General features: G+C 34.3%; 1 protein-coding gene and 1 pseudogene across 5 annotated transcripts in view; one reads left to right on the top strand and one right to left on the bottom strand.

Annotated features, from left to right (window-relative positions):
- The window catches only part of CADM2 (cell adhesion molecule 2), a 1,080,612-nt gene that overhangs the window by 848,052 nt on the left and 219,923 nt on the right, over positions 1 to 12,637 (bottom strand). The window lies entirely within an intron of this gene.
- Positions 6,705 to 7,415, top strand: LOC309841032 (large ribosomal subunit protein eL8 pseudogene; annotated as a pseudogene). The gene has a single exon. The product of its transcript is annotated as a large ribosomal subunit protein eL8 pseudogene (transcript).

Raw genomic sequence — 12,637 nt, 5'->3', positions numbered from 1 at the left:
TAACTTATAGTGGTTTTCTGTTGCTTTACATCTTAGTGGTTGACATCTAAATCAAATTTGGTCTTTTTACAGCCCTCAATAAAAGACCGGTCTTAACTGCCTTTTCTCCAACATGAACCCTGTACTAAGTTAGATCCTGCGGTTCCCTGCTGGCCACTTTTCTCTCCACCTTTTCTCCTGCTTCATGTCAGTCCTATTAGCATGTTAAGTGCACAATAAAAATTATGCTTCCCGGGGCGCGTGGGTGGCTGAATGGGTTAAAGCTTCTGCCGCAGGCTCAGGTCATGATCTCGGGGTCCTGGGATCAAGCCCCACATCGGGCTCTCTGCTCTACAGGGAGCCTGCTTCCTCCTCTCTCTCTGCCTGCCTCTCTGCCTACTTGTGATCTCTGTCTGTCAAATAAATAAATAAAATCTTTTAAAAAATTATACTTCCCATATCCTTCACAAATATTTCCACCGTTTCCCACTTCACATTAGTCTTTACTTTCTCACTTTCTAAAACATGTACACACTTATTTTGAAACCTTTGATATACATTTCCACTTTTAAAGCTGTTTGGGGCTCCTTCCTACTCCTCCACTTCTTGGCAGCCCAAATGGCGTGCAGCAAGGCATTTAGCACATGCCAGGTGCTCAGTGTGTTCTCTTTGTGATGACTAAAGAGGATGAGCTCTTGTCAACACCCAAGGAGGAAGATTTTAAAAAGTGGAATTTCCTGAACGTGTTTCTTTTAATGTCAACAGGACACGTAGAAATACACTATAGATGACGACGACAGTGCCTGGCTGGCTCAGTTGTTAAGTGTCTGTCTTTGGCTCAGGTCATGACTCCAGGGTGCTGGGATCTAGATCCGCATTGGGCTCCCTGATAAGCCAGAAGCCTGCTTCTCCCCCACCCACTCCCTGGCTTGTATTCTCTCTCTTGCTGTTTCTCTTCATCAAATAAATAAAATCTTTTTTTTTTTTAATATACTATTGAGAAAAAGGGGAAGATAAGTGCTGCTTTTACCAAATAATTAAATTCTAAAATACTCTGCTTAAAAGTTGAGCAAGAAGCACTAAAATTTCTCAGCAAAGAACAACTTCAGATCTTGAAGATTCAATTTTGTGCGTTGTAATTGTGCCATCTAGCACACCCTGAAGTTGATTTGATGGGCCTCTAATTTGTGTTCCTGTGCTTGACCATGGGATGTATTTTTCTCTTATTATGAATGATTTATTATAAGCTGCCAATAAATATATAACTTTACATGTAAAATTCCACTTTACATGAGCAATTGGGTTCTTTAGACATTGTGACAACAAAGTTGGTTGGGCTTCGAGTAGTTAGTGAAAAATAATTGCTTCATCTGATTCTCTAAAAGTAGCTCTTCTTTATCAGGCATCTGTTGACCCTGAATGTGGAAACCTTCCAGAGGTCACAGGTTTTCCATTAGTTCCAGATTAATACCTCTGGAAATTAACAAAGCAGTGTTTCTGATGATAGATGTTAGGGAAAAGTGAATCATCATTTAGGCTTTCAGAATTTATTAATACCTTAAACCCCAGTTAATAATGTAACCTATGTATACGTTCATGCAGTCACTGTAGTCACATGGAGTCACATGTAGCCACATATATCGTGGAGTGTGGGGAAAAAAAAAAAAAACTTCTGTCCTTATGGTGCTTTTTTTATTCAGGACCATTGATTTTTATCAGATCCTATAAGGTAATTAAACTACAATCAACTTAGAGCACAAATATGGAACCAAAGTTTACCGGTTTATGGTCCAGTTATACCAGCAAAGAACTTACCAGTTTCTCAGCATCTTCATTTGAAAATTGGAGATTATAAAGAGTATTTTGTCAAAACATTGCACTAATTATTAAATATGTTAATATCATTAGGCACTAAAAAATGTTTGTCATGTAGTAAATACTAAATAAATGTTTGCTACCATTATACTCAATCTATTATAAGACTATTAATCAGCAATGTGTGTATTCTTTGTAAAAGTGAGTTGCTTGCTATTGGTGAATCAAAAATAAGGTATGATCTATCTAAAAGTATGTGAGTAAAAGACAATGTGAGACGGAGCAAAACTTTGCATTAGGTTATGTAAAAAGAAAGTAGTAGGTAACTCTAAGAACGTAAGTTTACCTAGCTATTAATTTTACAAAGATAATTATTTGCTTCTCCACCTATCTCTGTTCTAAGGACTTCTATTTGTTTACATATATTTTGTCCATAAAGTATCATTTATATGTACTGATTACAAAGCATAATCACCTATATGTTTCCCTTTTCTAAAAATAAAATTTGAAATTAAAAAAAAATGGTTGCTACACATTTTAGCTCTTTACGTATCTGTCTTTTGACTCTTTTTTAAAGATCAAGTTAAATAAACACTTGGGATTTTATATGTACTTGACTAATTAATTGGCGCCGTTACCAATCTCATTGCGTTTATTAAGAAAACTTTATGAGAACAATAAATCCTAGTTCATCAGGGGAAATTAAAACTTATGGAAGTTAGTAAGAAATAATAATCACTGCATTCTACAAGTCGAGGTTGGCAGCACAGAGGAGGACACATTCCCTTGTTACATTTGGTGATTCAGATCTGCCGTTCATTAATTTGCTGAATACTCGCCCGCCAATTCTTGTCCTCCGCCCTCTCTAAAAATGCCCTACTCAAAATTATCACCTTTTTTTTAAATTTCTGCAGCCACTAATTTTGTGTGAGTTTGGGGAATAATATAATTTCATAGACAGAATTCACTTATTAATTTCCTTAATTCTTTTTAAACCCAACCACAGCACAGCCTTGCCATTCAGAGACAACACTTTGCAGAAGGTGAACAGTATAAATTTCAACACAGAAATGTGCCTGTGAAGTTTCACGTTTCCGATGATGGGGAAGAGTGGTTACAACCCTTTACAAGAGGTAGAAAAAAACATGTGGTGAAAGCAGAAAAGAAATTTATTAAGGGAAAAGAAGTGCCTAACCACAAATAGCAAAGAAGAGAAAAACTTTGGCTTTAGCAGGGAACAGGAATCCTGCTGAGAGCTGGTGGAGCTGTGGTGGGCAGCCCTTGGAATGACCTGCAATGACCCTTGCCTTTGAATATTCATCCCATTTGCAATCCTCTCCTTTTGAGTGTGGTCTGGACCTAGGGACTCATTTCTAAAAAATACAATATAATAAAAGTAATAGGATGACACTTCTAAGATTAGGTTACAAAAGATTCTGGCTATTGTCTTGCTCACTCTCTCGGTCTCTTTTGCTTTTGCTGAGGGAAATCAGCTGCCTCGTGTGAACTGCCCAATGGAGAACTGGTATCTCTAGACAACAGTCATCAAGGAACTGGTATGTGCCAACAGCCATGTGAGAGAGTGAATTTGGATATGGACCTCAGTGGGGCCTTGAGATGGCTATAGCCCCAGTCTCCACCTTGGTTGCAGCTCTGGGAGAGGCTTTGAGCCAGGGTTCCCAGCTAAGGCTTGCCTAGATTCCTGACTCACAGAAATTATGAGAAAGTAAATATTTGTTGTTTCAAATCTACCTCATTTACTTAATTTAACCGGAGTTATCTGTGCCCATGCACATCCATGCATTTGCTGTTAAAAGAGTAGCTTCCGGAGGACAAAGTAATACCTAAGAAGTTTTGTACACTGTTTATTTCAGAACATAAATGTATATCAGTTTATTTATGTGTCCTCTTGATAAACATAATAGATTTTTTCTATCAAAACGAGCTATTGATTGGAACTTAAATTACCTAAACAATTGTTTCAAATCCCTCATTTGCTTTAGCTTTAGATTATGAGATGCAAACATTATTTATTCAAGGTTCAGAGTGCTTCCACTTATCGTTTTGAAAAAGAAAAAGAAAAAAAGCTTGCAACCTAAATTTGAGGAATGGAAAGTTGATACCAAATCCTCTGTAATCTGTCAGAGGAAAACAACTCCCTTTCAAGTCACAGGAAACCAAAAGCATGAAATGCCATTCTACATGGTTTCACTTATAGTTAATTCCATAAATTGTGATTAGTTTGAATATATGTAATATTAATAGCTAACTTTCTGCATCAACAGATGCAAACTTCAAAACCCTTGTCTATTTGCTCTTCATTTTTAAAATGCTTGCTTAAAAGATATAATATCAAGGGCTTTTCATGCTTAGAAAAAGACAGATAACCAAATGTAATCCTACAATAATATTTCTGCTTAAACTAGGTTATGCTGATTGACATGTACAGGATATTTTTATGAGCATACAAATATGAAAAAAAGAAATACACATATTGAATCCCATCTATTTTGAAAATAAAATCTAACTATATGAACTATATAACAATATAATAAAGTCTTGTACTTATATTATTAAAAAAATCAGCAGAAAATATCCTGAGCAAATACAGAAGGAATCATACCTTTGGGAAATTATTATTCTCATATTTTAACAAATATTTTTCACGTACTTGAAATGAACCAAAACCCACAACTGGAACTGATAAATCTATCTGATCTGATAGATATATAGTAATTTTGTGGTTACTTAAAATGCATTTCTGAAAAGGTTTACCAGCTATCTTTCAAAATGATTTGTGGATACACATAACATTACGACAAAAACAAAGAACAAATAAATTTTTTAAATGACAGCAAAGAACAGTGATACTGAAAATATTTTAGAAATATGTGTTTTTCAGAGGTTTCTGCTATCAACATAGCCAACAGAAATTATAATTAGCACCCAATGCCATTGTCTAAACTATTAAACATAGGAATCAAAATTTCTAGAACCAAAAATTTAAGCATTGATATGTTTTAAAATATTTCATTAAGTTTTATCAATTACTGAATGTAAACATCAATAGTAACTCGCATCATTATTTTATGTAAGGGAAAAATACTAATTTCATTCTGATACACTGGTATTTTAAGATGCTTCAAAATACAGGTATGTTAAAATGTTAAAAAAAAAATGTGCATGTTATGTCAATGAAATATGACAATCACTTTATTATTCTAATCAAAATACTCCAAAAAAAGCCTAAAGGTCTGCAAAGATTTGTTGATGGCATATGTTTGCGCTTTTTAAAGTCCATTAAAATTACTTTTTTCAGCTACTATTTTTTTAGACAAGAGTTTTTATTTCTGTGCTTATAAGAATCCACATTGGTTTTTAATGACCATCAATTACACTTCAATTTTTCATATTACTCATGAAAGAAAATAATTTAGACTTCTTTACAGCACTGCCAATTGCAATTTACCTTGGCTCTTTCAGGAAAGAGAAGGTTCATAAATCAGCATGTTAGGCATTTACTAAATGACAAAGAAACAAAATTACAAATGAATAATATAATCCAATATTTTCCTTCAAATAACAAATTTAATATAGTTTTAGTAAAGAGGTTCTTAAATTTATGATGGGACATTTCTATTTTGTATTTGAGTTTTATTAATGGAAAAATTCTCAAAATGAACCTTAAAAATGTTTTTGAAAAATTATTAATATTACCTTGCTTTAAAATTTTAATGAATATAAAGTCTCAAACTATTGGGAAATCTTTAAAACAATAGCAAGTTAAATATTATGTTGGTGGCCTATAAAACATAGATATGATAGAATATTTTCTTCCAGCTTGTTAAGCCATGCAATTTCACTGTACTACAAAGAAAAGGCATCTTTTTTTTTTTTTTAAGATTTTATTTATTTGACAGAGAGAGATCAAAAGTGGGCAGAGAGGCAGAGAGAGAGAGAGAGGAGGAAGCAGGCTTCCTGCAGAGCAAAGAGACCGATGTGGGACTCAATCCCAGGACCCTGAGATCATGACCTGAGCTGAAGGCAGAGGCTTAACCCACTGAGCCATCCAGGTGCCCCAAGGCATCTGTTTTAATAAGGAGCTGACTTTGGGTTCTAACTGTGTGACCTTAGACAACATAAGTCCGCAGAACCATTAATTTCTTTAACTGTGAGAATGTACATTCCATACATACTTTTTTTTTTTAAGAATTAAAGAATGTTAAGAAAAGAAGAAGAAAAGAATGTGTATAAAGACTCCAGTTCAGTGCTTAACATTTAATTGTTATTCCTTATAAAAGGCACTTGCATTGTTTTATAAGAACATAAGGAGACACCTCATATAGTAGTCTTTCAACAAATACTAACACAATAAAAATTTAATTTTTCCAAGTGTATTAAAGCAAATAAAGCTCACCTTCCTTTAATGTATTCATAGAAATTATTAGTCCTTTTAGCTTTACAGTATAAACACAGAACTACATACATGTAATTTATCAACCTGGTCAGTGCACCTTAGGAGTCATTTGGTAACATCTGGAAACATTTTTGATTGTCAGGGCTAGGGAGGGTCTACTGCTGGCATCCACTGTGTATAGGCCAGAAATACTGCTAAGATCCTAAGGTGGACAAGATTGTCCTCAAAACAAGGAAGATCCAGTCCCAAATCTAAGTTGTGCTAGTACATGTTTCTAAGGGCAGCCATTAAACCATGTAAAGATAATAAATTATGATAAATACAATAAAAGAACATGCCTGGAGGTAATAATTTATCTCCAGATTTTTCTAATTAGGAATTTTTTTTTTCATTGAAGATTTTTAAAATGTGGGTTTGTATTCTCTCTTCCAGCCATCCAAGATGCTTCAAAGAAAAGAAGGCTAAGGGAAGAAAGTGATCCTGCCTTGCTGTCATGAAGAAGCAGGAGGCCAAAAAGGTGTTCAATCCCCTGTGTGAGAAAAGGCCCAAGAATTCTGGCATCAGACAAAACATCTAGCCCAAAAGGGAACTCATCTGCTCTGTCAAATGGCCCCGCTATATCTGGCTACAGAAGCAAGAGGATATTCTCTGTAAACATCTAGAAGTTCTTCCCCCCTTCCATTAACCAGTTTACTCAAGCCTGAACCACCAAACAATGACTCAGCTGCTTTAGCCAGCCCACAAATACAGACGAGAGGCAAAGCAAGAGAAGAATCAGTTTGTTGGCTTGGACTAAGAAGAGAGGTCTGGCAAAGGGGATGTCCCCACTAAGAGGTTGCCTGTCCTACAAGCTAGGGTTAATACTGTTACCACCCTGGTGGAAAAGAAGAAAGCTCAGCTGGTAGTAATTGCACATGAGGTTGATCTCATTGAGCTGGTTGGCTTCCTGTCTCCAAGGAGAAGATGGGAGGTTCTCTATGGCATTATTAAGGGAAAGGCCAGGCTGGGGAGTCTGGTGGACAGGAAGACCTGCACCACTGTTGCCTTCATACAAGTTACCTTGGAAGACAAAGGAGGTCTGGCTGAACTGATGAGAGCTATCAGGGCCAAGTACAATGACAAAAATGATGAAATCCACTGTCACCATGGAGGCAATGTCTCGGGCCCAAAGTCAGTGGATTACATTGCTAAGCTGGAAAGGTAAAGGCACTCACCACCAAACTGGGCTAAGTGTACACTGTTGAATTTTCTGTGCATGGAAGTAAAAAAAAGTTCTCTTAAAAAATGGGGGGGGGGGTGGTTGCTATCTGCATGCTTGTTAGTTGCTAGACTTTAGATTGTGAAGTATTCTATTTTTTCTTTTCAAAATCAAGTATGTGAATAATAACACCGTTCCACCATTGTTCTGGAACATAATTATGAATTCTTTCCTAGATGTTCCCTCAATGGGAAAGAGAAAAAAAAAGAATATTCATAACAAATCTAAGGATTTATGAGGTGTCAGCAACTGCCATCTCCTTTATTCTAGTTTAAAAAGGTACTTTTTAAAATCTTCTTGGGCCCCTGGGTGGCTCAGTCAGTTAAGCATCTGACTCTTGATTTTAGCTCAGGTCATGATCTCAGGGTCCTGGGATCAAACTCCATGTTGGGTTCAGCACTCAGCAGGGAGTCTGTTTGTCTCCCTCTCCCATCGCCCTTCCCCCTGCTTGTGGTCACTCATGCTTTCTCTTAAATAAATAAATTTTAAAAAATATATAAAATTTATAAAAAATCTTCTATATTGCCAGCAACCATGTCCCTGCAACCATATTCAGATGCCTGTGTCCTATCAAATCCCATTCTGAGGCATGCTGTCTTACCATAGCAGGACATTTTACCTATGGACACTGTAATAAATGTTACACAGATCAAGCTAAATTGCCATAATACCTTCCTTCTAAAAGCTCCGGAATGTCTTTTGTGGTTGAAGAATAATCAATTAGTTACTCAATTCAATTCAACAAATATTTATTGAGCACCCATTCATTTTTGTATTTTCTCCCCTTGAGGGCTGCTATCCTTAAGAGCAGCTGGAAGCAAATGGCTCCCATTTATTAAAGACTTTTATTTTAAAGATGCTTAAGTGCATTTCATATCTCTTCAACTTCTCCTACCAAATCCTCAGAGGCTCCATTGTAGAGGAAATTCATGTTTTATCATACAAAAACAAGAGTAATGTGTTCCATTTTCATTTTGTCAGGAAAATATCAGCATTATAACTAGGGGAGGAATGTGCAGAGTAGACACAGTATGTCTAAATATGTCATATATTATTATTATAAATAAGCTTATTTACACACTCATACTGATAATGTGAATTCATCTTTCAAAATGTTACATGGGTTAAGGGTTTATAGTATATATTATAAGAAAATAGTATATTTTATTATATTTTAATTACTCCTGGTTTATATCAAAATTTTAATGGTACAGAAGACTGTTAAGTGTTTGGATAACATATTCTCTTATTTCCAATGAGGACCACCACATTTTCCCCCTTTTCTCTGGAGGAGCAGAAAGAGTAGTTAGATGCCAATTTTAAAATAAATATTCTTTATTTGGATCAATATATAGATGATTCCTTCCAAGAACATTAGTCACAGTACTGCTGGAAACTGTCTCCAGATTTATCCTAGCCAAAAAGAAAAGATAGAGCATTTTCTCTAGAGAACCCTTGTGGGTTCATTTCTCCCACCTTGAGATTCAGGAGAGTACTCCCACTATATTCTTCTGGGATGGCAAAATAATACCCTATCTGTCATCCATCTTGGAGCTGGGGTTATGTTTCTCTTTTAGGAGAGTTAGTGCTTTGACACTTTGTAAGGTTGTTTCAAAGTCATTGTGCTAAGTATGTCAGAGAATACTACTGAAGATACCACAAAAGCACCTGTTCCCTTAGTTTAAACAGTCCACCTCTGAATTGAGCTCATCCACCTCATAGTGAAGTTGAACTGTGGTCTAGGATGTTTATCTTGACTGATCCAATCTTTAATTCTCAACATACACATAAAAATGAGAGTTGATTACAACGACAAATGGTACCCTTACTGCCTACACAGTAAACTTCATTTTCTACAGTATGGCATTGAAAGCTCTTACCAATCAGATTTCAACCAAGTTCTCAAGGTATTTTCCCCTCCTCGGTGCTTGAAAGAAACTATTTTATGTTCTGTCTTTTTAGAGCATGGTCTTCTTTACACTATACTTTTTACTGTTATATCTCAAATACTTTTTAAAATTAGTATTTTCCAAAGAAGAGGAAATATATCTTGTTTATTTAGTACCACCATAGTGCCTAAGACTATACTTTGAACAAAGTAGAAATTTAACAATTGTTGAGGAACTGGAGATAATAAGCAAAATGAAACAAAACATATTGGCATATTTTCATCACAAAAAGAGAAAAAACAATCAAATAAATATTGGGTTATTTCTCAGCCTTGAGAAATGTAATCTGTAGTTAAAGGAATGCTGCCATTAGGAGAATTATTATTTTCTTAATTATCCCACTTGCCAAAAGACTTGCTTACCCCTGCATTTCTTGCCAGACTAATCGGCTTCTTAACCCTAAGGAAACATGCTCACAAATACTTTGAAACTCTTGTTCCAAAGGTCATCTATAGTCTCTCAATCAAAATTCCAAATACCTTTCTTGGTTCTTATCTTTATCCCTGCTGATATTTGCCTCCCACGCATACATCTTACATCATTTCCATTATTTGACTTATGTGACATTTTACTTTCTCAACTCACCCCTTAACCATCTAATTCCTACTAAACTGTTTTATTCATATTCTGTCATTTAAACATCTATTTTTTCTATTTTTGTTCTTTATTCTCATACCTCTTTTCCAGCTAAGACATAATTTAACTCATTTATTACTTCATGTATAAAGGCTCAGCCTTCACTTTTTCTAAAACACAGGTCTCGGTAAGTAAATGCTTATCAAATTGATTGCATTAAGTTGTAATTTTCTCTTACTGTATTATCACTGTCACAACAATAAGGAAAATATACCATTCCTTATTTTGAAACTGTGTTCTGCAAATTGGGTCTCACATTATGGATTTTGTAATCTATAGACTATAAGGTAGTATTAAAATCTAATAAGTAAATATTTTTTGATTCATAGGGCATGATATAGTTCAACTTTATATGAAATAGTAAAATTTATGAGGGGATTGCTTTATTATCTTCAAATCTGAACATAAACAAAATAGCCATTAATTCAAATAGCTGTCTCAGCAGAAAGAGCTTTTTGAAGGCACTTGTGGGATAGGGCTAATCATCAGCAAGTTAGAAAGTGTCTCAGGAATGGAAATTACTGTGCATCTGGCTTCTCTCAGAACCCAGCTACATAATACATTGAAATGGAACATATTGCTTGTTTTTTTTTTCTTTGTAAAATCTTTAAATAAATTTGGAGAAGATATTATCCTATTGTGCTTTCTCATAGGATAATATTTCAGGACCATGATTACAAACAAGAACAACAGAATGTATTACATAACATGCTCTATTTTTATCCTTGTTGGTATTAATAGTCACATGCAGCATTGATATATAGAAGTGAATTTTTCATGGAAAATAATAAAAGTGTGTTCATGGTTCAGTAAGTGAATCTCAGATGCATAACCACACTTGACAGATTTTAGCCTCTAATGCCTTAATCCTTCCCCAGCATCACTGATGAAATCTCTGAAAAGCTAAGTATTAATTTGAGAGTATCATTTTTGTTTACATCATCTGGAAAGGAGGATTCAGAGTGCATCTTGTGTAAATTGCAATTATACATAGCACACTTTTTAGAGCCATTTTCATATAACATTTTATATAATTGAATTGTATTCACTTGATTTGGGGGGCCGTGAGAATTAATGATACAGTCTATAAATGAGTCACTAAAATTAAAATAAAATGACTTCTAAACAGCAATATAATACTTACAAGATTTTTTGGGGAAATATAAATTTCCATTGCAGATTAAAAATGAGAGCTTCACAAGAAAAATATACAGATAACTACGGTATGTCAAGCATTTACCTAAAAACAAGTGTTAACTTTAATCTTTCATTTTAAAAGTGATTTATTTTGACATAATTTTAGGTTGGCAAGAGAGGTGTAGTTGTAGTATAGAAGGTTCCATATATTCTTATTCCAGTTTCTCCTAATGTTAGAACTTATATAATGATAGTACATTAATCAAAATTAAATTTTATGTTCTTATGTCCAAGCCAATATACCATGTTGCATTTATTTGTCATAGCTTTTTCATCTCTTACAATCTGTGATTCCTTGTCATTGACATCTTTAAAAAGTAATAGTCAGGTATTTTGTAGAATGTCCCTTAATTTGGAATCACCTAACATCTTCTTATGATTAGATGGGGTTGTGGATTTTATGGTAGAATACTACAAGGGAAAAATTCCTTTCCTAACATAACATACTATTGGCTACAGATACAATGTGACATTACTGGTTAATTTGGATATCTTGGTTAAGGTATCTGCTAGGCTTCTCCAGCACAAGGCTATTTATTTATTTTTTTTTTCTAGACTCCATTAGAAGTCAGTCACTAAATCCAGATCTCATTGAAGAGGAGGAGAATCAAGCTTCTCATCCTGAAAAAAGTAGTGTCAAAGAATTGTGGATATATGTTAAAAACACTACAATTAATAAGTAATTGGGGGGACCACATGAAGAGATGTATATATATCCTGTTTCTCTCTTTATAAATCTGCCATTGATTTAGCATTTAGTTTACCATTTTATTTCTTAGTAATATTGATATATTATCTATATAAGAATATATATTATGTACATATGTGTATTATTTAATTAATTTATTATTTATATAATTGTTCTGTTTTTTTCTTCATCTCAGTGAAAGGTAAAGCTCCAGAAGATGGATGGATCTTACACATTTTTTACCTCATTTGTCAAAACAGAGGAAGTACCTCCCATTTAGTTTACAGATTTTTATTGATTAATTGAATACATGAATTAAAGAACCATGAAATGTGTTTTTTGGGAGAACTTCCTTTAAAAAATCCAGTTGCATTTCAATCTTATAAATATCAATTTATTTGACTTTTTAAATGGATGTGGCATGCTCATTTGTATGCATATTCTACTTTGCCTTCATAGAACTGTCATCAAATTATTCCTATATTATCAGTCAATTTTTCTATTCAGAATTGCTGTATTCATTTGAGCCTTCAAGGAAATTTTTGGTCTATTTGTTCAGTTACTGTGTTTCTTATGCACAAACTCCTCAGAGATGAATCATAGATCTTCTTTTTTTGCCACTACATAATTCCATGAAATTTTTCTATCACATTCTCTGTTAGAGGTCAATCACTTACACCCTGGAAGTAACAGTATCA

Source organism: Mustela nivalis, assembly GCF_964662115.1.
Source record: "Mustela nivalis genome assembly, chromosome: 1".
In the NCBI taxonomy this organism is placed as follows: domain Eukaryota; kingdom Metazoa; phylum Chordata; class Mammalia; order Carnivora; family Mustelidae; genus Mustela; species Mustela nivalis.
Note: the sequence above shows the minus strand (reverse complement) of the source record. Positions and strands in the feature narration are given on the sequence as shown.